We start from the raw sequence: 27,755 nt of genomic DNA, 5'->3' as shown, positions 1-27,755 counted from the left end.
TGATGAGTTTAAATTGGCAGACTTCCCCTCAATCCCCATTGATAGAGCTAGGTAGCATACATACCAAATCACTTAAAAGCAAAGTGGTGGGGGGGCTGCACCTGGTTGGCTTAGTCAGAAGAGTATGAGACTCTTGATCTCATAGTCGTGGGTTCAGACCCCATGTTGGGTAAAGAGATTACTAAAAATAAATAAACTTTAAAAATTTAAAAAAGAAAGAAAGAAAGCCAAGGGGGAAGAGACCTAAACCAATTATGAGTCTTCCTTGGGGTTGATGAGGGGTCAGCCTCTGCTGAAACAAATGTCCCCTGGAGAGGAATTGACCAAATCAAGATTCCGTTAGCAAGAAAGGACAAGAAGATCTAAGATGTAACAACCACATTACTACAATCCCACGTCAGAGCTGACTGTGGAACTGCATAGTTCTTTAAAAGATTTATTTACTTATTTGAAACAGAGTGTGAGAGAGAGAACACAAGTTGGGGGTGGGGTGGTTAGGGGCAGAGGGAGAGAGAGAAGCAGACTCCTTACTGAGCAGGGAGCCCAACTCAGGGCTCAATCCCACTGGGATCGTGACCTGAGCTGAAGACACACACCTTAACGACTGAGCCACCCAGGTGCCCAGAACTGCATATTTGATATCGAGGCTGCCCTGGGTAATCTGAAAGAACACAGACACAGAACCTATAGTTGTTCTCACCCTGGTATTCTGTAGAAATAGCAGAAGGTATTGACAGAATTTTTAAGCTATTTTCAATATCTCAAACACCCCAGGGGAAATATTTGTGCAAAATGGCTAAAATGTTAGAATTATTTTGAAAATAACTGAAATTCTATAAAGTCTGTGTGCTAAGATTGTTCTATCATACTAAACAGGAGCTTCTATTTCTTGTTAAGTATGTATTTAATGAACGTTTTCAATAAATTAATAACTAAAACATATTTGAAAATAGCCACTTTTAAAACAAGGAATCCATGAAGGAGAAATAAATTTTAAGAGGTTATTGCTGAGAAAAACATGAGAGATCACTGATGCCCAAACTATTCCTTTCCTCAAGGAAATGTAAAGGATTTCAGCTAGTTATGACTTAAGAGTGCTATCTTCTCTAAAGAGACAAGGAGTAATGGTTCACAGACACTAAGCCATTCAATCTTAGCCTGTTCTATGTCTGGGCAGTTATCTTTCACACTGACCATATGCTCAAAAATCAGTATCTTTCCATATCATTAACTCATGACACCACTGGAATTTCCTGAACAAATGCATTAATTAATCTAAGTGGACTGTAATAGGCACCCTTATTATCTTTTTTCTAAGAAAAAGGACCAATCACCACTAACCATTTAAATTAAACTCTATCAGCAAAATATACTGATATGATATCATAGACATTCACATTGTATACCCTGCAATTACCATTTGCTAATAGTAATTTAATTGTTTAATAAATAATACCAAGGAGAATAAACATTAACGAAATGGTGCACATTTTATACGAGTCCTTTTAGTTTTATTTCTCAAAAGCGATTTAGAATTCAGCAATTTAAAAAAAGAATTAATCAAAGCCAGAGAATGATAATAAGAGATAGTTGCGTTGAATATTATATGGCCAAAGAAAATAGGTAATTCTGGAAGTGGTGTCTGGGGAGAAGAGTAAATTGTAACAACCCTTGTCAGGTGTTTCGAGTATGAGTTTCGATGCTCATGTAATTGGGTAGGACAAAAAAACATTGGTTAGGAAAAGAATGCACAGAGATTGCACACACACACACACACACACACACACACACACACCATTGATCTCAATGATTGTTGAATAATATTCTGGAAAGAAGGGTTTGGGTTTTTTTCTTTTTTTTTAAGTGAATGACTATGGCTTATCTTCATACACTGGTGAAGTGGACACAGCAATGAACATATCTGACTCTCCATCTCAGACTGGAAAGGCCACTCTCCTAAGGAACTTTCTGGTCCAGGTATTAGGGACATACAAATGGGATAAAGGAAAAGGAATGTCACAGGTATACAGAAACAGGAGCCCGAGTAGGGTTCAAGGTCAAGCCTTGGAGAACAAACTGAAGGATAGGTCTTCACCCAAGATTTCTCTGGAGTCCTCGGCAGTGGTACGTCTTTGCCGCAGGGCTCCACGGTCTGCAGCATCAACTCTTCTCCACTCGCCTTCTGTCTTCTCTTCCTACGAATTCGCTTCTTCACTCTCTAATCTGATTATTTTCTCCATCTTGAGGTGTCTGCTCATTCATAACTGTAACTCATGTATAGTTTTATGTCCCTCGTGACCTGGCTCTATCGCAACCCCTTTCACTCTCTTGCCCCATTGCTAACCCCCTTATTCTCTTGACACATCCCACATGAAATGCCCAAGATACACCACCTAATTGTCTCAGATTATCTTTCTGTGCCCAGGTCACTAGCTAACCCACACACTGACTGCCTTGGGGTCCAGTGCCCATCCTACTATGTACCCATTTATGTCCAGGAGAGAGAAGGACATATAGTATCAAATATGACTGCCCAGGGCTCTTTCCTCAGCAGGGCCTGAGGATGAGACACTTCCCTCAGGAATATCTGAAAGGTAGCCAGGCAGTGTGACTAGTGTTTCCAATAAAAAAAACTAAAAAAAACAAAAAAACAAAAAAACAAAAAAAAAAACCCCAAACACTAGATCAGGAGAACTCAGTCAGAAGACGTGCCCGAGGTAGCTCTTATCTTGTTGGCAGATCTTCGGTGAGTCAGTAAATTGGATAACCATCCCGTATTTATTTTATGTAATATTATCATAGTCTATGCTTCTTTCAATCTGAAAGTAAATGCCAGTAATTATGAGAGATACTTTTCAAGTGCACTGGAGTTGTTCTGAGGCAACCAGCTTTTTGAAGCAAAACAGCTCTAGCAGTTAGAGACCCATGGAAATCTACTATCTTCTCTAACTCCCAGGAAATAAGCTCCCTTCAGAATCCATGAATCATGGGGCGCCTGGGTGGCACAGTCGTTAAGCGTCTGCCTTCAGCCCAGGGCGTGATCCCGGCGTTATGGGTTCGAGCCCCACATCAGGCTCCTCCACTAGGAGCCTGCTTCTTCTTCTCCCACTCCCCCTGCTTGTGTTCCCTCTCTTGCTGGCTGTCTCTATCTCTTCAAAAAAAAAAAAAAAAAAAGAATCCATGAATCATGACTAGCCATTCCATTGTTAATAAATTCTGTAGGAGACATTTCAAAATAAAGGGCAGTTATTATTTATTGTTTGTAATGAAGCCTACTCAGCCCAGAGGGACATTGTGAGGATCACTGTCGGAGTTTGTAAAATGCCCTTTGGCTTTTCAAAGGAAAGGTACTATATATGATAATAAAAGAACTAGCAATCATATTCTTGCACAACCCTGACACTGAGTTCATCTTTGTCTTAAAAAATAAGATAGTTCATCTTTAGGCCTTATGGGGATTATGGAATTCAATTTGTTCTGCGGATGCTAAGTCTGATGAAAAAGGGTGCTCATTATAAAAGCACTTTCTCTAGTTCCTGTGCTGTTCAATACGTGTTGCTCTTAACTTCTGTTGAGAGTGAGGAGTTGACCACCATTTGTAAATGCACGATGGTACTAATTGGAATCTGAACCCTGTAACACTTTAATGGTGACACAGAAAGAACTGTTTAAAAAATAAGGCATCAGAAACTTTGCAAATATACTCGGCTAGATGCACTCATGGATGGGCTCATGCAGTGAAACAGACACACGTGAGCTGGAGACATGCAAAGGCAAGAAAAGGAGCTGACTTTTTTAAGACTAGTACTGTAATCACACCTATACGTGGGTTGTGCTTGTATTGTTTTACAAAGCATTTTGGATACAGTATTTCATTTGGTTCTCACTGGAAACCTTGGAGCTAGGTGGAGAGATGAGGTGTGTCCAGCTCTCTTGCTCTGAGCACTGTAAGACTCGAAGGCACTCAGACTAGCCAGAGGACAACAGGGCTGGCGGGGAGGAAGGAGGTCATGGATCGTTTCCCGCTGGAGACAAAAGGAGAGATGCCATGGAAGCCCAGAGAGCCAGCGAACCTGGACACCAGTGTTCTCCTTTAGGTCCCAATGGAGATTTCTAATGGATTTTCCTTTAACCCCACATGGGTTGGAGTGCAGAGAAGGATGTATTTGTGAGGCAGTGAGATTTGAAGGGGGTAGATCACTGGGATCATTCCTTTCTAAGCAATTTTCAGGAGCCAGAGGAGATTGAAATAATATAAGTCACAGAGCTAGAAGGAAGGCACCCTGAGGAAGACAAGAATGAGGGGTCTTTAGAAATCCCAGATTCATGCCAGGGCTCCTGTGGTCAGCTCTCTGTGACTAAGTATTACTCACATAATTGATTACTCACATAATTAATCCTCTCAAAACTAACAAGCTATTTTGATCAAATCACAACAAGGAATCCAGTAAACGTCTCCAGAGGAGACGGCCCAGCCTTGCTTCTTCAGATACTAGGATCAATGTCTGCCTCTTATGAAATAATCACCCTTCTCTGGCTTTTTTGAATTCTCACTTTTCAAAATTTCCAGGCTGTCTCAAATGTGGCAGCCTAGCAACTTTCTCCCTATAGAAAACTTCACTTTGTCATTCTGCCATTTCTAAATCCAATTTAGAACTGCTTTTCTAGTTTTTACAACTCTTGCTCGGTTTGCTCCTCCCTCCCTTTCCAAATGCATTTCTCCTTATCTTCATCAATCTGTCACCTTCAGCTCCACCCCCTCACTCCACTTCTTGGCTTTTCAGGCAGTTACCGTTTGAATGAGAAGATTGAAAATCTCATTTATCACTTTTGAGAAGTCTCACAGAAACATATTGCAAAGCTTCCCTCACACCCGACAGGGAGGGAGAGAGAGAGAAAGCGTGACACCTAAAAATGAATCTCTAGAGAGGGAGTAACCCTAAAATAGAGCAAAATAATAAATCGATGCTGTTCTGCTTTCTTACAAAATGAAACAACTCACAATGGAACTTTCCCTTTGCAGATGAGTTATTATCAAAGTGCTTGATACCAGAGAAATCCCACAAATTGTTAAATTCCCTTTAAAAAAATAAAATCCATGCATGCTGTTCAGACCACTGCAACGAGCCACAACAGAAGAGGCTGCAAAGACAAAGCCCCACGGTCTCACTCACTCCCTCACTCCATACGAACACCGCCCGGGTCTGTGTCACACCACCGAGAAGACTCGGCAGCTCAAACATCTGTTCTGAGGCACAGCCCATCAGAGCTGCTGCTCGGTTCCTACTCCTTCCTTCCACAGGCTTGACAGATGGAGGTCTCCCTCATGGCCCCAGGTGACATCCAAATGGCTGCCACAGCCACTTCCTGCGTCGCAAACTCCGCTTACCCCCAGGCAGCAAAACCGAGCTAACAGTCGAGGCGTGTACAGTGCTATCGGCTGGGGAGCTAGGCTCGAGACCCCACATTTTCCCTGCTGGCAGCGACACCAGACGGTGGTGTCTTCATCCCGCCACACTCCTTCCATGAGTGACAACAGGCAATGTAATGCAAAGGAAAAGAGAAAGCTATGCCCCCAGGGCCTCTCCCAAATGCTGGCCAAGGGTTTTGTTTGACTACCCTGTGCGTTATTAGAGATGGCACTGCAAGGTCCAAAGAAGGCTGCCTGCCACCATGTTGGGATCTTTACTGATTATCCCCAAGGGTCTTTTGTCTCCAGAACACAATGAAAAAGAGCTCTCGTCAGGGACGGTGGTATAAACTGGGAAACACAGACTACTCTGTCAGGCTCATGCAGAAAGACATGTCCTGCTAGCAGGCTTCTGTTTCACTCTATAACTAGAAAGGAAGGAGATAAAATTTCTAGCAAAGAAAAGAAAAAGCAAGCTGCTGCCAGTGAAAAGAGCGATCTCCACATCCCGTAGGCTGGGTCTCCACCTACAGATGGTGGTAACGTAGACTATGGATCACACCATGCTGACATAGAGACACCAGGAGTCTCGCTGTCCTTCTGTGGACTCTTTGCTCTTCTTTCCTCATGGTCTTTTCTTACTCTACAATTTTCCAGTTTTGCTTTTTGCTCTAAGCTGGCATAAGATTCAGATTTCTGAGGGTGTCAGGTTGTGAGTATAGAAACGAAATTCATTCTCATTTATTTTTGTGTTTGAAATCTAATATAGAATGAAGTACGTGTGTGCCATCTTTAAAGAGGCTGTGAAGAACACCCTTCTAGTGAAGAATTTGCTTCCTGAAGTTCCGTGGCCCCTGACGTGATAACAGAAGGCAATCCATTTCTACTTTCATTAAAATTTATTCAGGGTCTTGGCATGTCCCTTTCTGTAATGTGTCAATATTCTCGTCTTAGCCACTATCGAAACCAACTTAAAACATTTCTTAAGAGGCTTCGTGCTGCTCAGTTTCCATGTTCCCCAGTGATACACTTGCCCTCTATGCCACCTTTCCCCTCTTGCCGACTGCTATTCCCATTCCCATTTGGCTTTTCATTACATTTTCCCCAATTCAAACATTTCCATTTGCTTTTTTCCCTCTCTCATTTCCCCGCTAACTCTCTGGAGGGGCTGATATTCTATCATCGTTATTGTTATTTTCTTTTTTCTTCTAAAGACTGGAAGAGCGGAGCTGAAATATTTGGGAAATGACTAGTTCCATAAATATCAAGACATAGGTAATCAGTGGAACCTGGTCCGGAAATCCTAACTCCTAGATTGTGGTCTATTTTTAGTGAATCACATTAGATACGGGTGGAGATCCAAAATCCAAGTGCCCGTATTAATTATTTTTTTGGAGCTGAAATCAAATCAGGTTTCTCAGTTATACATTTATTACCAAGTAAATTGTTCCACGATGATAACCAGTTGATAAAGCCTATGATTCAGTAAGAAGTTCTCAATAGATTTCTGTAAATAAGAATGAAACTCCAAGAACTAATGTAGTTTAGTTTTGTTAATAAGATAGAGCTGTCTTTTTTTTTTTTAAATAAAAAAAGTAACATCGGCACGTTGGCTCAATGGTGCTTCTCTTGAAGTGTGAAAGCACAAGAAAGCCCCACTGGCATAGCATCCAGCTGCTGTTGACCTTTCTGTTGTCTGTATCAGTGGCTAAAAAAGCTGCTTACAACCTGCTTTGGCTAGAGTTCAGCAGTGGTGGTTTTTGTTTTAACGTGAGATTTGAAATGGTTGCCCTCTCTGAGAAAAAGAGGGTGTGCTTGCAAAAATGTAATTGCAAGACCACAGCCTGGCCCTGGAACAGAGGAGCTGGAGCCCACAGGTGCCCCCGGCTCGTCTCCACTGTGGGAACAGAGAGCAGAGCGGCGGGCAGAGAGCAGTCGGGCCAGCAGCAGTTCAACGCAGCAGGCGGAGGGTGACCTCGGCTGGGAGAAATGAGAAATCTCTCCAGCCGAGAGCTGTGGTAGGGCTCTTAAAACGACTGTTGCCTTATCAGAAAGAGCAGAGGGCGGGTGTTCTCAGACATTAGTGAGCAGAAGAATCAGGTCAACTGCTTAAAAATTCAGATCCCCAGCCCCACACCTCCAGACTCTTGGGGCTGGGGAATCTGTATTTTATACCATGCAGCTGTGCCAGGAGCCACACTTTAAACATGTCTAGCCGGGGCCCAGCATCTAGGACTGTAGGACACAAAGATGGTGACAGCTATGTGAGTGGTTAGGACTACGTATTTCTACATAGGGATCTGGCTTCCTTTGAACCCTTTAAAAATATTGCTTGCCCATGAAATAAAATTATTTAGGGGCTATTTAATTAAGACACTTCCATTTTCCAGTATTCTGACCTTTTGTCAGACTGTGTGTCTTGATTTGAGATGCTCTAAATACGATCCTCATTTTATGTAAAAGATTTTATTTATTTATTTGAGAGAGAGAGAGACAGTGAGAGAGGGCATGAGGAGGGGGGGAGGGTTAGAGGGAGAAGCAGACTCCCCACTGAGCTGGGAGCCCGTTGTAGGGCTCGATCCCAGGACCCTGGGATCGTGACCTGAGCCAAAGGCAGATGCTTAACCGACTGAGCCACCTAGGCACCCCCATGATCCTCATTTTAGAAGAAACCATGCTCTCTGCTGTTACAGCAGTTACCCACCTTTGTTCCTGTTCCATTCTGAAAAAGTAAAATTCACATGAGGAGAGATACCTGGAGTGTCTGGGTGGCTCAGTCGGTTAAGCGTCTGCCTTTGGCTCGGGTCGCGATTTCAGGGTCCTGGGACTGAGCCCTGCATCAGGCTCCCTGCTCAGTGGGGAATCTGCTACTCCCTCTTCCACCCCCATCCTGCTCGTGCTCGCTCGCTCTCTCTCTGAATTAAATAAAATCTTTAGAAAGAGAGAGAGAGAAATATCCAATTCCTGTTTCTCTCAGTTACTTAGAAATAAAAATAATCTGAGCTATAATTGAGCCTAAACTATGATGAGCCTGCCTGATAGCCACTGTCTGAAATGCCTGCACAGGACCTTGAAGGAATAATTGTTCTCCAAAGGATCCGCTATATATAATGACTGCCATTTCCCACCTGGTTTCTGCAATGCAGGAATGCTCATCTTTATATCCATTCCATCCGTTGCTTCACTGTGGGCCCCAGAGTGTCTGTCTAAAGATGGGCTTCACCGCAGCACAAGAACACCATCTTGCGATGCACATTTTTTGTGATCAGATGGAGGATATGAGTGGCACAAGATTTAATAACTGCTAGAGGCAAGAGAAACAAATCAGAAGGGGAAAAAAGGTTGTAGGGGAGTTACTTTAACCATATGCATCAGATTTGCAACATTTCTTAGGTTGTTCCTGGTGAAAGAGCTAGACATTGTCCAGGAAAGACAAAGCTACTGCCTTCCAAAAATTCCATATTCTGCTATTGTCTGCGGGTCAAGGTGAAAGTCAGCTCCGAAAGAATCAGCTATAAATCTAATAAGTGGAAAAGAAACTTAGACGGTTTCATAGAAAAGTAAGTGTTTTTTTAGACAGCCTGCAAAAAAATGTGCTGACCTAAAATCAGCAATTACAGGGTAATATTCGAGATATTCAAGAAGATTATTGAATTTCAGGACTTTTCAGAAACACAGATACAAAAATATGAAAGTATCTTTTTTTCGAAGGTCTAAAGTGGATCATCAGTGAGTTATCACATAATTGGGAGGTTTAAACACAAACATTATACCTTGGATGTATGTAAACATTAGGGATTTCTGCTACTTTGGGTCTTTGGTCTTCTTGGGGTAGGCTTTTCAACCCTGAGGTCTTATGCTGCATCCCCCTTGGCTACCCTCTGTAGCAATGGTATAGCTGAGGCAACTGGTGAGTGGAGAGAAAAGGAGTGAAACTAACAAGAGATTAGTCCGGGAGGGAATTAGTGTTTTTCCTCTTGGTAATCAGAGAATTTGATGTGCACCCAACTTCATACATTTCTTCTGGTTGCTACAGACACTGACCCAGTGCTGATATTCCCTTTCATCCTCAAATTCTCTCTCCCTGAGCACTGACTATATAACAAGGACAATGCCAAATCTATGTGCTAAGCACTGACTAGGAAAAGTTGGATGGCATTAATTTCAAAGGTGAAGTGGTCTGAAAGATACAATGAGGAGTTAAGAAAATGCCAATACCATCTCTCAGCCCCATGGCCTCTGGATGGAGGGCGAATGAGCAGCCTCTTCCAGAGGCTACAGAACCGGACCCTTAAAGGTGCAGCAGGAGATGGAATTTAAGGCAAGGAGGTTGAGGATGTAAGGAAGTTAACTAGGTATCCACTAGAGTAACGCTAGACAGATGCTGGAACAAATAAGCTCCAAAATGTCAGCGGCTAGTTTTCTCACATCCAGTCCATTGCAGATTATCATCATCGGCGGCGATTGGACTTCGTGCAGTAAGTAGCTCAGAGATCCATGCTCCCTGCATCCTGTGGCTCCACCAATCCCTAAAACTATGGAATCCTTCCCATTCAGAGGGGAGTAAGAGAGCAGGGAAGGTGCAGATTGTTTTTCAAATACCACCTGGGGGGTGACATAAGTCTCTTATTCCATTGGCGAGAACTAGTCACATGGCCACATCTGGATGCAGGAAGGGCTGGAGGATACAGTCCTGGCTGGACAGCCACCTTCCAGCGACATCTCTACCCGATGAAAGGGAGCGGAGCGTTGGGGAGCAACTGGCCATCTCTACCAACAAACCTAAAAAAATTGGCTGTTTGCAGTAGCTGGAATGCTTAAGGCTTTTGCTGCTAGAACCAGAAACGCTACATTCTACATGACAGGTGTCCAACAGAAATGTCTGCATGATGGAAATGTTCCACGTGTGCCTCCAAATACAGTAGCCATTAGCCACGCGAGGCTATTGAGCACTTGGAGTGAGGCCAATGTGACTGCGGACCTGAACTTTTAATTCTGAGAAATGTAGATTTACCATGAACCACTTGTGGCCAGGGCCCACGTCCTGCACAGCCTGGCTCTGGAAGGGGGGTGATGGGCAGCTCCCATGTTGTCTTCACTGGGCTTGCCTTTCTCCCACCACAAGCTTACTCGGGGGGCTCTGCATAACTAGGTTCAAATGATTTTTCCTCTTTATTGGCCACGGTTGATTAAACTTGGGGTGAGCACTGTACCAAAATGAATCCTTTCCTAGATGCTCGGCAAATGACCGAGAATCAGTCTCTCTGTGGGTGGATTCAGGAGCTGTGGCTGGCCATGTTTCCTGCAGGGGGATGGGAGAGGCAGAAGAGGCCAGTCTTCAGAGAGAGAGGAATAAAGCAGACTTGAAGAAAACAATGAGATGAGAAAGCCCTAATCCTGGCTCCTATCCCAGCCGCCCTTGATCCCGATGTATTCCTAAATCCTAGAACAGAATTGCTGTTAGCCCTTTGGTTTGTGACACACCCCTGAATTTTTAAAATAAATTCTTCTTTTGTAGAGGCCCCTGTTACTTGTAGTAAAGAAGTCCTAACTACTAAGAAATGTTTGGGGAAAGCACTCCTTGCCTGGAGCCCACTTGGCTGGCTAGCTAGACACTCCGTCCGATGGACTCACAGCTGACCCTCCCCAGAGAGGACACCCGAGACAGCTCACAGCACGTCCCTGAGGTCGCCACAAATCCTGGTCCGACTCTCAGCCTCACACGTGGCAATGTTGATACTTTCAGCTCATCCAGACCTGAACAGCCTCTCAGGGTTGAGACAATCTTCCAAACTCACAAATGACTGATTGCTAAGCAAGAAAAGCCAGAATGCCAACTTCTTAATTGCCTACCTAGTAAATAATGGCGGTATTAAAAGTCTGTAATGACCTGACCTCATTTTTTTTTTTAATTAAGCTTTGATTTCCTCCCAGGTATCCCTCTTTCGGTTGCACACATATGCCATGAATTTTTCCTGTTTCTTTGCTCCTGCCATTAACCCAGCCTGGAATGTCTGACCTCCGTCTCCACCTATCAGTTCTACCGATACTTTAGGGCTCATTTCAAAGGTCATCTCCTCCCAGCCTTTCGGAGTCAGCAGTCTCTCTCCACCTTCTCCTCCCACTTTTACTTGGTGACTCCTTGAGCGCCCAGTCTACACTGTTACAGAATTATCTATGAATGGCTCATAAGTTCAAAACTCCAAAACCTGCACCAGACACAATTTTTTCTTAATGCAGTCGGTAATTGCATTCACTTTTCTGGTAGCTACTTCATATCTTCATTGCACATTGAGTTTTGTGGTCAGTTTGGACCTTAAATGTCATAATTCTTAAGGATTTTAGCCCAGAATGTGGTGGACATCAGCAGCAGCCTGGTGAGAACATAGAAGGGGGGAACCAAACGGCAGTGGGCAGCGGAGTAGAGCACAGGGAACTTGGAGTCAGTGTAGGGGTATGAACGTTGACTGGAACTGGCAAGGGGAAAACTGCAGCAGGTCATTCTGGATAGCTCCAATAGCTGGAGTCACTTAGCTAACCACTCTGTCGTCCAAGGGCCCATTAAAGTCGAAGAAAAACCTAGCCAGCTGCCAACAGGGTTGGGGGAAGGAGCTCCAGGCCCGACCACCGGAGAGCGGCTGTGAAAGGCATGATGGCCTTTGGGGGCTCAGCAAGCAGATGAGTAATGCAGAAGCACTAGCTCTGGAGCCAGAAAGGCGGGGGTTCTCATCGTGGCCTGATCACTCACCTCTGGTGAGACTTGGCACAGGTGATTTTGCCTCTGGGAGCCTCAGTTTTCTTATCTGCAAAAGGAGACAAAATATTGCTGTTTTTCACAGAACCGTTGTGAGATTACCTGAAGGGGCACACGTACACCTGGCCCAGGGCTGACTCTGTATATATATTCATCTCTGTCACAGGCCAGGCCTTGGTGGCACGCATGTGTCGATCTAGGCTGGATTCCTGGCAGAACCCACCTTGTAGAAGGATCAGAGATCAAGAAAAGAATCAAGGCTGCTAGCTAGGTATGGTCTAAAACAGCAAGGGTTAGAAACTCAAAGAGAAAGTGCTTCCTTGGGTAGCCCACGGGGAGCTCCCTCACGGAAATGCCGCACCTGCTGTAAAAAGGTGTAAGTTCGTGGAACTCAATAACTGTAAGGCCATAGGAGTCCCTGCCCTCCAGATGGCCCATGACCGACAGTGCTTCCTCTGATGATGTGACCTTCTCAAAGGTGCCACAAGTGCACGGCGGTGGCAGACAGGAAGAAGGCAGGGCAGGCACATGGGAGCATCTTCCTAAACTGCCCACGGCTCTCCAAGCTCTTCTTCAACCTGCTGCCTGGCATCATCCTCCACATGTATGGGCGGAAATGGAAGCTGAAGCCATGGGACACCAGCCGGGGAATTCCTGAGAACCCCCTTTATCACCACCATTTCGAAGTCTCTCGTAAGCGACAGAGGACAGGTGATGGCCCTAGCATGGGCCCCAGCAGGTGAATGTGTGCCAGAAAAGAGCAGTGCACTGAGTTTACACACAACACTGAAGAGTGCCTGGAACCATAACAAAGCAGTTTTGAAGCCGTTTTGTCCCTTATTTTTAGGCAACTCTGGGTGGCAAGTGGTGGCACACACGTTTCCAGGTCTGCCATCACTTAAGAAGAACTTCCTCTTCTCTGCCAACTGAATTTATCTGGAGGAAGCCCACTAAGGCATGAGAAGGACTCCCCCTGCAGCGTCCAGTTCATTCTTACAAACTCTCCCTACTGCCTTTGTTTTTATTTTTAGTATTAGAAATATTTCAGAGCCTTGGAGCTTCGGCTGCTGACCACTGGGCTCCCCTTACCCATTAACTAGGTTCCGCTCCACACCTGACTCAGCACCTGGGGTTTAGCATCCACACAGCACCTGCCCGAGGAAGGGTGACCAGGATGGGAGGGGTTCTGGGAAACTTCACGAGGACCTCTGAATCCCATCACTTGGAATTCTATCACAGACAGCTTGATCTTCACCCAATCCCAAGGCCAGTTCCAAATTTCTGACCCTGTAGTGTGCGATGCTTCTTCAAGGAAAACTTGTTAAGATACTTACTTTTCAGCCAGGGAATGGCTTTTTGTGCAGTTAAGGGCAGTTTTAGTTCCTGGGGATGGAGACATTCATTTTGGAAAACTTCAGGGGATTATTTACACAAAGATAAAGCTAGCTAGTAACCATCCATTGTCCTCAGAGATTAGTTTGAGGTCACCTTAAATCTGTGACAGATCCAGCACCAGAGCATAAAAGTGGCCTCCAATGGCAACCCAAGAGCAAAGAGATTAAAAATCAACCATTCTTTGTACGTGGCTCAGGGACAGACGGCAAGAGGAGGGTCCTTTTTTGTCTGTGTTCTCTTCTTTGCCAACGCGGCTCACAGGAGTGTGCCACCTCTCACCTGCACGGCTGCCCTGGGTGGCAGCAAGGGACACACAAGACGATGAGGTCCCCAACAAATCCACTGGAGGTTAAGGCCAGGGTTCTCAGAGGCCTACAATTAAACGGACTAACCACACAGTGGGAGGGCCGGTACTGCTTGGAGGAAAGGGCAGGAGGCATGGTGCTGCCCAGTGTGCCAGACAGCATCTCTCAAAAATGGCTGCCAACACTTGCAATGATTTCTATCTTAAAGGGGACCTCGACATTCTACCCATTATGTAGAGAGCTCTACACCCCAAGCCTGGAATTGGGGCGCACCTTTGTGGTTGTCTCATCTGAGAAATTGCCATAGAAGTGAATTCTGAGGTATTGGACTTCCGAGGCAAGATCGTAACAATGTCATGTTTTTTTACTTTGCTCTCTTAGTATGTTCATTCATAGAACTCAGCCACTATGCTATGAGAAACACTAAGCAGCCACAGGGAGAATCTCAAACTATCTCCTCACAAACAACTTACTTACAAGGGGAAAAATAAAAAACTATGTAGTGGAGAAACCTGGTGGACATTACCTTAACCAAGTTAACAAACCAGTTAACACGACCAGTAATGAGGAAAATAGATATTATGTGTCTCCAGATATAATGCACTGACAAAGACACAACATCACTTCAGTGGTATTTCTGCAAAAAAAAAAAAAAAAAAAAGAAAAGAAAAAAGAAAAGAAAAGAAAAAAAGAAAAAGAAATTTAATAACAAGAAACATCAGATAAACACAAAGAGAAAGATATTCTATAAAATAACTGGTCTGTATTTAAAAATGGCAAGATAAAGAAAGACCAAAACAAGGTTGAAGAACTGTTTCAAATTAAAGGAAATGAAACAGGCATTTCAACTACATGTTATATATGATCCTGGATTGCATCTTAATCTGGGGCAGGGAGGGAAGAGGGAATAACTATAAAAGTCTTATTGGGATAGTTGTAGAAATTTTAACATAGACTCTGGATTAGATAACAGCATTAAATAACTATTTTATCTCCTAATTTTGATAATTCTACTTTAGTTATATAGGGGAATTCTTACTCCTTAGGAAATACAGACGGGGAATGTTTCCAACCTACTTTTAAATGGTTCAGAAAAAGAAGAGTGTATGCGGAAATAATTGGCAAATCTGCAAGAACGGTATACGGAATTTTCTCATTGTATCTTTGCAACTATTCTGAAAGTTTAAAATTATGTCAAAGCTCTTCCTGAGAAAAACCCCCCAAAGAAGGAAAGGACATAAATGTTTAGGGAATGGGGCTGGTTCGGGCACAGGCAATACTTGCTTCTAGAAGCTTCTCTGAATCTAACAACACTTATAGGCTGGTTGTGCTTTGGGAAAGAGTGGGTGCTCATCGGGGAATGGGGGTAAACTACAGAGGTGTCACGGATGCTGCACAGGGGTTTGGACCAGCAAGGGACTCTGGCAGCAGCTATCAGTGCGCAAGCTCCTCCTTTTGTGACACCTTGTGGCAATCGAGAGCTATTGCGGGCATCAGGGCCATCGCCACTAGCCAGGATTAACCTCTGAACTCAGTCATCTCCCACAGGTCTTGAACAATTTGGGAGAAAAGATCTTAAGGAGACATTATGTTTCCTATTAAATATGGTAGGTGGGTTTTCAAACGAGAAAGTGGGGAAAAAAGACGTGACAGTGTTTGTATCCTGAGTTTATAAGGTGATGCCAATCCTTCACTTTGTACGCTCCTGTGCAACAACTGTGTCACAAACTAAGCCAGTGCCAGGAAAAGATGATGAAAATACAACTGGGTGAGTTCTCATGAATGGGAAAAATGCAACTGCAAAACAAAGTTATGTAACAGTCCCTTTGCATAATTCTGTGTTCTTAAGTTATGAGTAAAGTGAATTTTTATAATTGAAATCATATTATCATTGCACTGAGAAGCATTTAAAAGAATATTATAGAATAACATTTTGAAATGTAAAACCATACAAACTTTTTAGTTTTTTAAGCCAAATTTTCAGTCTCTGAAAAAAAATCATGTTTCTGTTAAGGGGCAGAATTTCCGCAAAGTTGGATGTTTGAATAGATAGAGACTAGTGTCATGTAAGCTTGAGAGCAGAAATTCTGTGTTTTAAAAGAGTGGACCACATGATAGAAAATAAATGTGTGTATAACTATTAAAATAATTTATTTATAAGACTGATAAATCTTTATAACTCTTATTTTTTATAAGGCTTCAATGTATTGTCAAGACTCTTCTGGTTATGACAGAGATCTAAATCAACTAGTTTAAGGGAAAAAAAAGGAATTTATTGGCTTATTACAGCTGGGGAGTCCAAGAGGTAGTTCTAACTTTCAGACATGGCTAGATACAGAGGCTCAAATATCTCCTTCCTTCCTTCTTTCCTTTTTTCCGTCCTTCCTCCCTTCCTACGTATCATGTATTACTTTTCTACTTCCGTCTTTATTTCTCTCAAGTCACTCTTTGTACAAACAGCCTTCTCCTTAATGCCAGGGAAGACAGCCAAGAGCAGATAGAGTAAGTCTCTCAATTTGCTCTATCAGCAAGTCTGGGGGAATAGTCTGGTCCAATTTGGATCACAAGCACATGCCTGGGAGGGGAGGAGGGAAGCCATGTGACTTACAACTCTTCCAGGATCATGGCCCAAGATGGGGGGCAGCGTAGGATGTTACAAGGTGTAGTTCACGTAAAGAACCAGAAGAGAAAAGGAAAAATGTGGTACATACAAAAACCACAGCTAAAATTTCCCTCATGTTTGATAAAGGCAGAGTTTTATAATGTAATTCTAACGGACCTAAACATAGATAACCATATATCAAAAGCTCTGTAAGGTAAATATTGGACAAATGCACAAAGATCCATTATAATAGATTTAAAGAAGGCATGGTTTTATATGAGCCAGAGATTTTTAAAAATCTAACAAATCTTTATTCATAAAATAGCTTTGCATTTATTTATATACAAACGTATTACTAAGAGAGAAAAGGTAAGTTTAAAACAGTATATGCACATAAGACAGTGTATAAACAGTTTTGATAAAACTATTTTTGTTTTATAATGTATTTTCTTACGTGCTTACATAGCTTTATTTGCATTAAAAAAGTAGGACAGTATATGCAACAAAATGTTAAAGGGTTATTTCAGGCTAGAAAGAGATGAATGATAGATGATTTTTTTGACTGGTTTATATTTTCTTATTTTTCTGTAGAACTACACATAAAACAAAGCTCAAATTCTATATAATTCAAAGTTTTATGCATCAACTTTAGTTGCAAGTGCTAATCCATTTCAAACTAGCACGGGGCCTGGAGGCAGTCAGTTTCACAATGGTGGCAACGGGTAGGTGTCAGGCCTTACTAGCTTACCTAGTTAATTTGGACTAATTGATCTGGTCAATAAGAAATTGTAATTGTGCTGATAAGAGAGGATTGCTGTACATCACAGGGCCTTTATATTATGATTATTATCAATAGCACAGTTCTTTTTCCGAATATGAACACTAATCAGAAAATTATAAAGCTGTCATTAAACATTTTTGATTTGAAATATAGAATAATCATACTACATAAAGGGCTTCAACACTTTTTCCCAATAGAATACATTCCAAATTTTTAGGGATCAAAATTCATAAAATGCACAAAAATTCACATTATAAGAAACCATTCTAGGATCGTAACTATGATGTTAGCAAAACAGCCTGAAAAGAATAGATAGTTCAGGGGCGCCTGGGTGGCTCAGTCATGATCCCAGGGTCTGGGATCCAGCCCTGCATCAGGCTCCCTGCTCAGTGGGAAGCCTGCTTCTCCCTCTCCCACTCCCCCTGCTCGTGTTCCCTCTCTCACTGTCTCTCTCTGTCAAATAAATAAATAAAATCTTAAAAAACAGAAAGAAAAAGAAAAAGAAAGAAAAGAATAGATAGTTCAGAAAGAAACAGAAAAAGAAAGAAAGGAGGAAGGGACAAAGAGGGAAAGAAAAATTCATTAGAATTTTGCTAGGCGCCAACTAAGTTCCCAGGGCAAGCACTTTTATAATCAGAAAATGCCATCAAGGTTACTTTTTAAATTATTTAATATACAATTTTAATATACCAAAGTTCAATTCACAAATTAACTTTTGGGGAATCTATAATTTTAGGTTATTTCCTATTACCTTAAAGTTTTAGAATAATAGTTAAATGAGGAAATAAAAGCAAGGTGAATAATTAATCCTGCTTCCATTCTACCTAGCCAATGAGTGTTGGCAGTAATGTAATGGAACGCAGTGAGTAATCAAGGAAATAATTTAATGGGAAAAATGTGTTTAATAGAGCAAAATGAGCTAAGCTAAATTCTGATAAATCTTTATTATAAAGATACTGAATAATTTTCCATTGGGAGTAGCAAAAATCTTTATTGCCTGTTATAAGTACTTTTAAAGTACTTGGAAATACAGTGTAGAGGGAAAAGCAGCAAAATATAAAAACTGAATTACCTATTCAGTTATTTTCTTCTTTAGTTTCTATTAGTGTCTTAATAGCGGAAAGAAAGCATCAACATAAGAGAGCTGTGGTCGGCCATATTTCAGCCCGGCAACACACAGCTTATTCTTCAGTGACATAGTATCCATTCTATCTTTATGCTTTTATTAGTCAGGGTTCTCCAGAGAAACAGAATGAATAAGATGTGTGTATCTATAAAAAGAGGCTTATTTTAAGAAATTAGCTCCTGCAATCATGGAGACTGGCATGCCCAAAATCTGCAGGGTGGGTTAGCAGGCTGGAGAGCCAGGGAAGAATTGATGCTGTATTTCAAGTCCAAACGCCATCAGGCTAGAGACCCAGGAGAAGTCAATATTGCAGTTCAAGTCTGAAGGCCATCTGCTGGCAGAATTCTCTCTTGCTCAGGAGAAAGTCAATCTTTACTGTCATTTAGAAACTTCAACTAATTGGCTGAGGCCCACCCACATTATGGAGGGCAATCTGCTTTACTCAATCAACTGATTCAAATGTTAACCTCATCTAGAAACACCCTCACAGAAAGACCCAGAATAATGTTTAACCAAATATCTGGGCACCTTGTGGCCCAGTTAAATTGACACATAAAGCTAACCATCATTCAGAAACATCCAGAATATTATTTGGCCACATCTCTGAGCACTGTGGTCCAGCCAAATTGACATATAAAATTAACCATCACAATAACCAAAGTTAGATCTGATGTCTGAGATAAACAATAATTTTTCTTTAGTTTCTAAACAATCAACTCATTTTCTCATTTAGATAAGAAAAATTAAGTTTTCCAAATTATTTTATGAAATGAAAGACAAGACCTTCAGTATAAGACAGAAACAACCATCAGAGTTAATTATATGTCATTTGTTACCAAGATGCTAACATCTGAGGTGGACGTTTTTGGACTGACTGGCATTTTGACTCTCTTCTTATGTTTGGGCAATCTGCCATTGGTTCATTTTAACGGAAGCCAAGCTCCCATCTTCCACCGAAAACACCACACTTGCCTCCCATTGATTCCTGACAGCTAGAGCATATAACCTAAGAACCATTTATTAGATGCTCCTGCTCACGACTTTTGTATTGAAGTAAATACACAGAGAAGGCAGAGACAGTGCGTGACCCTGGCATGACAGCGGCAGCTGACTCCACGGTCTTGAGCTGGGGTTGGTCATGCTAGCAACGACAGTTTCCAATGCCCACTGAGGAAGCAACATTGTAACCAGACCCCACACATGAAGATATTTAGCTATGTTTTATCATCTGTCTTACTGGTTGATTGCTGTCAATTCTCCAAGCCTGTCCTCTGGCTTTCCCACCAATTTTGTGAACTACCTATACCCTTCTAGTGCATTTCTTTTTGTTTATTGTAACCAGAATTGGCAACCAAGAACCCTGACCAATGTAATCCTCTTGTCTAGGAAGATTCAAAGGAAATTGTTTTGATATATTTTATAGAGTAGTTAGAGCATAAGTGGGACTATTCTGATGTACTACAAAGCCTGGATTAATTTTATAACATAATGAGGTGTACATTTACATCAGTCATCCCAAATCTGAAGACATACAAGACAAGTTTCCCTCCTGTTATGAATTGACTTGTGTTGCCTCAAAATTCATATGTTGATGCCCTCACTCCTAGAAATTCTAAATGCCACTATATTTGGAGCTAGGCCTTTTAGAAAGGTGACTGAGTTAAAATGGGGCTGTTAGGGTTGGTCCTAATCCAACCCTTATAAAAGAAGAGGAGGTTAGGACATGGACAAAACAAAGAGATGATCATGTGAGGACACAGTGAGAAGGCAGCCATCTGCAAGCTAAAGAGAGAGGCTTCAGAAGAAAACCTACCAACACCTTAATCTTGGACTTCCAGCCTCCAAAACTGTGAGAAAATAAATTTCTATTGTTTAAGCCACCTAGTCCATGGTATTTTGTTATGGCAGCTCTAGTAAACTAATATACATGCCCTGAAGGATCTTATAATTTTGTAAAGAGAGATAAATATGAACCAGAAAAAATATAGATGCTAAGATATAAATTGCATATAGGATGGTGGAGGATAAAGGTGGAGAGTTAGGGAAGAAGGGTTAGGAAAAATGCTATATGAATTTAGATATTATTTGTCTTTTTTTTTTAAGATTTATTTATTTATTTATTTGACAGAGAGAGACAGCCAGCGAGAGAGGGAACACAAGCAGGGGGAGTGGGAGAGGAAGAAGCAGACTCCCAGCATAGGAGCCTGATAGGGGGCTCCATCCCAGGACTCCGGGATCACGCCCTGAGCCAAAGGCAGACACTTAACGAGTGAGCCACCCAGGCGCCCCTATTTGTCTTATTTTTAAGCAAGATCTTTTCTTGAGCCAAACCTCATATAAACACTGGTTGCTTAAGCTTAAGAAAAAACGAAAAATGTGTTTGGCTAATTAACATACGATCACAAATGAAATGCAATCAAAGCAAATTATAAAGCAACCGATGGAGGGAAAAGAAGAAGAAGAAAAAAAAAACCCAAGCCTTAACATCCTGTTTTTAAAGTTTTGCCTGATGAATGTTTTTTAACATATTAATATACCAACAAATGTAAATATTTATTATATCAACAGATAAACTATAAAACTAGTATCAAATTATTCCTGTAAAGCAAGGTGGCAAAATTTGATACCAGGCCATCAACTGTGAACATCCTGTGAAGCAAATTTGCCCCTAGCTCAAGTAAGACCAGAGTCTATAGTGATACTGTAATGCTTTAGAAAATGAGACTTCATTGTAGGAAAAAGAACGGCACTAAACAATGCAGTCTCTGCCATTACACACACTCAGGCGGAGCCCGCTGCTCTTTGAAGGGAAGTGTGGTAATCTCTTGGGGCATGGCAATGCAAAATTTGGATGAAAAGGGTCATAGGTCCATTATATCTCAATAGAACTAGAAAAAGAAAAAAAAAGGTCAGTTAGAAAAGAGCAAGAGAAGGTGAAGAAAAAGTCAGCTGGCATAATCTAACCTTCACTGCTGCTATGTAATATCCGTTCTGGATTGTGAGCATTACCTATCCATGCTCACGTGAAAAAGATACTGAATCCGCAATAATTTGTGGTTCTATTTAAGTGCTTTTGTTTAATACCTCAACTTCTTTGTTTTCACATTAGCACAGATGGGATAAAAGCATATCAATTTTCCTCTGCTAACTACCAATCTGACGCAGTTTCCCCATTAAACCCATCTGAAGCTGATGTGCAGTTTTCTAGGAATTTTTACATTTCTCCCTCAAGATCGGAAAGAAGAATCTAGAATGCACCCTCAGCTGGAAATATCTGTGGGTTCACAGTATAAGGAAACATTTCTCATTGCTAATAACACTTCGGCATTATATGGTCACTGTCAAGCCATGGAGATTTTATCCCCTCTTGCAAGCTAATTAAGTTAACCTGTTGGTTTCATGGACTCTGGCTAAAGTCAGGAGACTCCTGGATCAGACACAAGGTGTTTTCCTGCTCACAGCACAGCAAGCTGCATGAGCATCAGCCTATTTGTGTCAGTTGCTCTTGCCCCCCTAAGTCCCAGAAAAAATACATAATGGACCCAGATGACAATGTTCACAGAGTGGGTTGCACTGCGAAAGAGAAACCCAGGACCAAGGACCCAGATTTCTTCGCAGGCAGCAAGAAGCCAGTCTCTCCTACCCTGGGAGTGAATAGTTAGTAGTTACCCATTAGTCATGATATGGTCACCTTCCTAGTTAGGCATCTATGTGACTAGCTTTAGAAGCTGCTCAGTGTCAGGAGACAGAGAGGCCTTGCAATCTAGCATACTCACCAAGAACGTGCAGGACACTCAGCAAGACTGTGCGGGGACTAGTGTCTTCTAACAATCCACCCTGCACATTCTTGACAGACCTGAAATTTTCGCATGGATATATAACCCTGTTGACCACTCTGATTAATCTGACTGGCAGAGATGTCATTCAATTTGTCTCATACAGCATTTAATGAAGGCCCTGTCACCAATAGCCAAGTGAAAGGATGAGACCAATCTGTCGTATTGACCTCAATCACGCCCCCAGGTTCCTGAAATCTCATAAACCATCAGGGTCTACCTTAGAAAGCCACTGGTTTTCTCCTCCTGGGTCTGATTTGACCTTCCTATCTGGTCGGAGGCATTAATCCAGGTTCGGCGGATGTATTAAGGATGGTTCAAAATCTGCCATCTAGGGCAATTCTATTATCTATAACAACTCTGGCCAGTGAGTTGAGGCAGACCTAACTGCCTTCTAAGGCTTAGATGGCATCACTAATCACTCTAGCTAAACTCAGGGACAAACTTCTTACCATCTTTTCTGACTGACGCACATCACCAGGATAACCAACCACAGAGTGCACATAAATGAGTCAGTTATCCCTCTGGGGAGTCCCTCCAAGTACCTAAGGGTGGCTCTGTTTCAGAGAGATCTCCACTGTCATCTGGAGCCTATGCAATCTATTGGTGGGTCCTTAAATACTTGAAAATCTCTTATGACTACAGCTAGGGTGCAAGTTACTGTTATCTCGGAAGCAGTAAAATTAATGCCTGGCTTCCAGACAAGAAGTACAGTCCTGGGAGTGAACAGCATGTCCCCAGAAAGCGTTGATTACAATTGCTGGGGATCCCAAGTCTCAAAGCACAGGTGAGGTTGAGAGTGTCTCCAACATGGTGAAGAAGAACTCCCCCACCCACCACCCCCCAGGGAGAAAAGTTACACAAGCAGGATACTGTCCAGCCATCTGTCTTTAAACCTACTTCCTGGTTGGGGCTCCTGGGTGATGCAGTCGGTTAAGCGTCTGACTCTTGGTTTTGTCTCTGGTCATGATCTCAGGCTTGTGAGATTGAGCCCCAAGTCTCCGGAGTCTGCTTGAAATTCTCTCTCCCTCTCCCACTGCCCCTCTACCCCCTTAAAATAAATGAATCTTAAAAACAAAAACAAACAAACAAAAAAAAACCCCCTATTTCCTGGTATTCAGCCTGAAACCCCTCAATTCCTCCTCATCAACAGGCAATATGGTGTAAGGCCATTTAATTCCCCATTGATTATACAACGTGGTCAGTTGTTTGCCACCAATTCCCATGGATTTCCCTCAACTTCCATCGGTTGACAAGGCTCTTATCTTTCCTGTTTTAGGAAACTATGTCTTTCTCAGCATCTTAACCTCATCACCAAAAACTGTGAGGAAATGTGAAGGGTCTGAGATTTTACCCTATTTGCAAGCTAACAAGCTGGCCAACCACAGTTTCATAGATGCTAGTATAAGACACAAGACTCCTATGCTAAAAGACAAAGATAATTTATTATTCACAGCAATAGCAGTGACTAGAGTATAAGCATTATTTTTTGTGCTGCCAAGCCCCAGTTCCTACAGGTCATGAGGATGAGGGCCAGATGACATCTACGCTTGTAGTGCATTGTATTATAAGAGATGAACCCTGAATTTAGAGAAACTGAATCTTTATAATGGGTAGTAAGCATGCCCCTACCGTTGCTCCAGAGGAAGCCATTTTCTTTATCTCCCAAAGCTGTCCACTCTACAAACATCTTTGAATAGATTGTTTGGATAAAAAGGGCATTCAGTACCTCCACTCTCAAGAAATTCAGAAACCCAAAGAGAGCTGTCTCTCAACAGAAATCTGTAATTTCTTAGTGGAAATTACCAGAAGCCACTAACCTCTAATTCCTGTTTTACATGAGGTAGGATTGTACTCAACTGCATTTAACAAAGTCCTAACTACAGTGGCTTAACCCAATGTTTGTTTTGAATTGGTTTTCTTTCCCCTGCAGGTAACCAGAAGTCCAGAGGTGGACAGTCCAGGTCTGGTACAGATATAAAGGAGGTCTTCAAGGACCCAGGTCCCTATCCTCCTGCTCCACCATCTTCATCATCTGGCTTTTCACCTGATGGTCCCCCTCCATTTGTTCACTGTTGGTGCTCAGTTGAAAGAAGTAATCATCACATTTGAAGGAAAGTTAAAAAATTTGAGATAGGAAAGATGAAGAATTAAGCTACAGAATGATGCAGAATTTTACTACAAAATTTGTTTAAGTAGATGGTCTGGATCAAATACTTTGTTTTTAGGGACAAGAACGAAGCATTAATCAGTTAACAAGCTAACGGGTGACTTGAAAGGTTTAATGTAACTGAATAACTTAGTAAACAAGCTATGATTCGAAAATGTGTTTTGGGGGCATCTGGGTGGCTCAGTCAGTTAAACGTCTGTCCGACTCTTGATTTTGGCTCAGGTCAGAAGAGTCTGCTTGAGATTCTCTCTCCCTCTGCCCCTACCCCCCAACCCTGTCTCGCCCCGACATGCACACACACACTCTCTCTCAAATAAATAAATCTTAAAAAACAAACCAAAAATGTGTTTTTAATAAAAATTGGAAGTTTTAAATTTTATTACACAAACGCACAATTCAAATAGCACTGTAATCTTTCCTGTTTGGTGCTTCTGTTCATGGCTTACAGTACTGGATAAAAATAAGAATCATGCTTCTGAGGAAATCAGAATTCAGCTTGGGGCTGGTTTAGTTGGTGACAATACCCTAGTGTTAGTTACTATACTTCTCTACCTTCTGTATTACCTTACAGAATTGCTACATAGAATTTAATACCAAGAAATCTAAATTTCCTTAAAGTAGAAACAAGCTTATATGAACAATTTCTTTACAGTAACTAAAACTTAAGACTATCTGCTGCAGTTGGTATCAGGGTTTCATTTTTAGCATAAGCTGAGGCAACTGGTTTCTAAACAGCTTTTAAATACTCAATCAGTTCTATATAGCCTAAATAATCCATTTATGTTTAACAGATCCTTTCATTGAATAATCCCAAAGCAGTAAACATCTTCGAGATTATAGACTCATATAGACGGAGAAGAAACTAAAGAAAGATTGTTTAAGAATAAAGACAATCCTCAGTTACGCATTCTATGAATTAGCCATGTTCTCAACTGTTTCCTTCTCCTGTATATTGTCTAAAACTCTTTTTTGTAATGGTGAAAAGGTTTGATAGAGATGAGTTTGAATACAGTAAATGAAATGAGAACTTGTCAATAGGTTTCAATAACTCATTGTATGTTAGTTCTGATAATCTTAAATTCATTATCGATGTTTAGGCACATAATTCTCTTGGCCTGCTCCTATCACCAATAAGATATCCTTCTCTAATGCCAGTTTCTATGGGTAAAATAATTGCTTCTATTAGTTAAAAATTATTAAATAATAAATAACAAGTTCCTCAACAATCAAAATATATGCCCGGGCTTCTCACATGTTCAAGGTTATCTACTGTGGATGCAAACAAAAATTATTACTAGTATTGTAACAATAATCATAATAAATCCTTATGTTTACATAGTTCTTCGTTGTTTATATAAACGATTCCATATTTTACTTGAGCCACTCAATATTCACACGAGGAATTATTCTTCAAATAACACTGCCTCATTTTACAGGTAAGGCAATTCAGACCAAAAAACGTTTAAGTGACTTGCCCCGTGTCATAGGCATGGAGACAATCCCTCCTCCTGTTAAACTCTATTCTAATGAGAAGTTCTCAGAGGGTCCTCTATTCTAATGATAAGTTCTCAGAGGAGTCGTGATTAACCCTAACATGGTGTCGAGCTACAGTGCTACTAGTCCCAAGGACAGACAACATGAAGGACAAAGAAACAGACCTGGGGGCAGGGAGGTAGGAAAGGCAGGGAAGTTTTCCTGAAGTAAATAAAGTCTCATTTCAGATTTCACTACATGGTTTCTGAGAAGAATATTAGTTTCTTCTCAGAATCTACCAAGTTGATTCGGGACTTGATAGAGTAAAACTGTGAAAGTCAATACCTCATAATTAACTTTAAACCAATGTTTTTCACACTGCTGCTCCTATACCAGCCGCATCAGTTACACGGGATGCTTATTAAAAATAAAGACTTGGCAGGAGGGGAGGGGAGGGGTTACTTTGGACTTTCTTAAACTTCTTGGGGTGAGATTCAGGAAAACTGCTGTTGTAAGTTTAACACCTTTAGGATTTTGAAGTCAAATAGCAAAATAAAGAAGATATTTTTGATAGTGGCTCCAAATGGCTCCTCTTCAGTAAGGCTTTTTTTTTTCTTTTCTTTTGGATGGGGTATGGAAGAGAGTGTGTATTCGGCTATTTGGGGAAAATTATAAAAGATAAAGTTGGGATAAGAGTACTATATTGCAAACTGTCAGTCCCCCCACCCTTCACATGCAATGTGGTTGGCTTAGAGTAGGTGCTTGACAAATGTTTGTTGACTTGTTGATCAGACATAGGTATTTATAACTTCCATGAGTTTTGAAAGCACTTTCTTTTAGCTTTCTGCTCCAATCATCCAGTGTCCAGCCAGCAGCAGCAGTATAATGGAGTAAGGGTGTGTGGATTTGGGGGACAGGGTGAATGAATTAAAACCCCAGATCCTCAAACAGTTGAGAGGACCAAGTTCCTTAATCTACCCCACTTATAAAGAAGGAATAGAAATAATAAATCCCAGAGTTTTGGAGAGTCTTAAATGAATTAACAGGTACCTACTATATATAGGTATCAATGAAAATACTATAAATGCAAATGCTTAGAACTGTGCTTTACGCCCCAATGCAAATGCGTTCTATAAATACTCATTCAAACCCAGGCAGTACACCCTACAATTTATTGTCTGTAATAGATCCCCTTAACAGGTCAGAACCTCGGAGCAATTATTAGCAAAAAAAAAGAAAGAACAAATGAACAAAGGAGAAACCTTAAGCGACCCGGCCCACGGACCTTGGGCTGCAGCCTGGAGAGTTCGAGGAGGCCGGAAGGGGTGCAAGAGTGGTCTCTCCCCGCCCGGTTCGCGGCACGTGGTCCGCTCGGGCGGGAGCTTCGCGACAGTGGGGGAGGGGAGCGGCGTGGGACGACGCTGAGGGGGTCTAGGCGGCCAAGGCTACGGTTGGGAAGACGCGACTGCGCAGGCTCCGGATAGGCGCAACCACCGCGCGAAGATCTAAAGGGGGGAGCGTTCACCCGGTTCCGCACTCCTTTTATCTACTTGCGGAGCGATAGCCTGACATTTTCATTTCGTTTCACGACTGCATTTGGCGTCACCTCTGCAAGTTGTTCATCAACAGAAGGCCTCTTACCTCAAGACCGAAGAGACCTCTCTTTCTAGTCGGACCCCTTTCTCCCCCGTGAAGGCCACAGTGGACACGTCCCACCTCCCCTAGGCCTCCGGAGGTGGTTTGGCTGCCCCCTCCCCCTCCCCAGTGTCGCGAGTTGGCGCCGCTGCCACCCCCCGCTCCGCGCTCTCGGCGCCTCGGCCGGGCGGTACCGAGTCCTCCCGGCGTCCCCTCCTCTCCTCCCTCCGGCCAGCCATTCCCTGCGGAACTGCCACCCCCACCTTCG

At 42.2% G+C, this 27,755-nt stretch overlaps 1 long non-coding RNA gene across 6 annotated transcripts in view; it reads right to left on the bottom strand.

Moving 5' to 3' along the window:
- LOC123792971 (uncharacterized) overlaps positions 1–27,615 on the bottom strand; it is a 55,654-nt gene extending 28,039 nt beyond the window's left edge. For all 6 annotated transcript variants that reach the window (XR_015726088.1, XR_015726089.1, XR_015726090.1 and 3 more), the window contains exons 1-2: positions 27,138–27,615; positions 12,159–12,213 (exon numbers count right to left, since the gene is read on the bottom strand). This is a non-coding gene — a long non-coding RNA (uncharacterized LOC123792971). The remainder of the gene's footprint in view (positions 1–12,158; positions 12,214–27,137) is intronic.
- Between the last annotated feature and the right edge of the window lie 140 nt (positions 27,616–27,755).

The sequence above is a fragment of the Ursus americanus genome, chromosome 11 (assembly GCF_024610735.1).
Source record: "Ursus americanus isolate L20-20 chromosome 11, mUrsAme1.1.p, whole genome shotgun sequence".
NCBI classification, from domain to species: domain Eukaryota; kingdom Metazoa; phylum Chordata; class Mammalia; order Carnivora; family Ursidae; genus Ursus; species Ursus americanus.
This window is presented reverse-complemented; position numbering and strand designations above follow the sequence as displayed.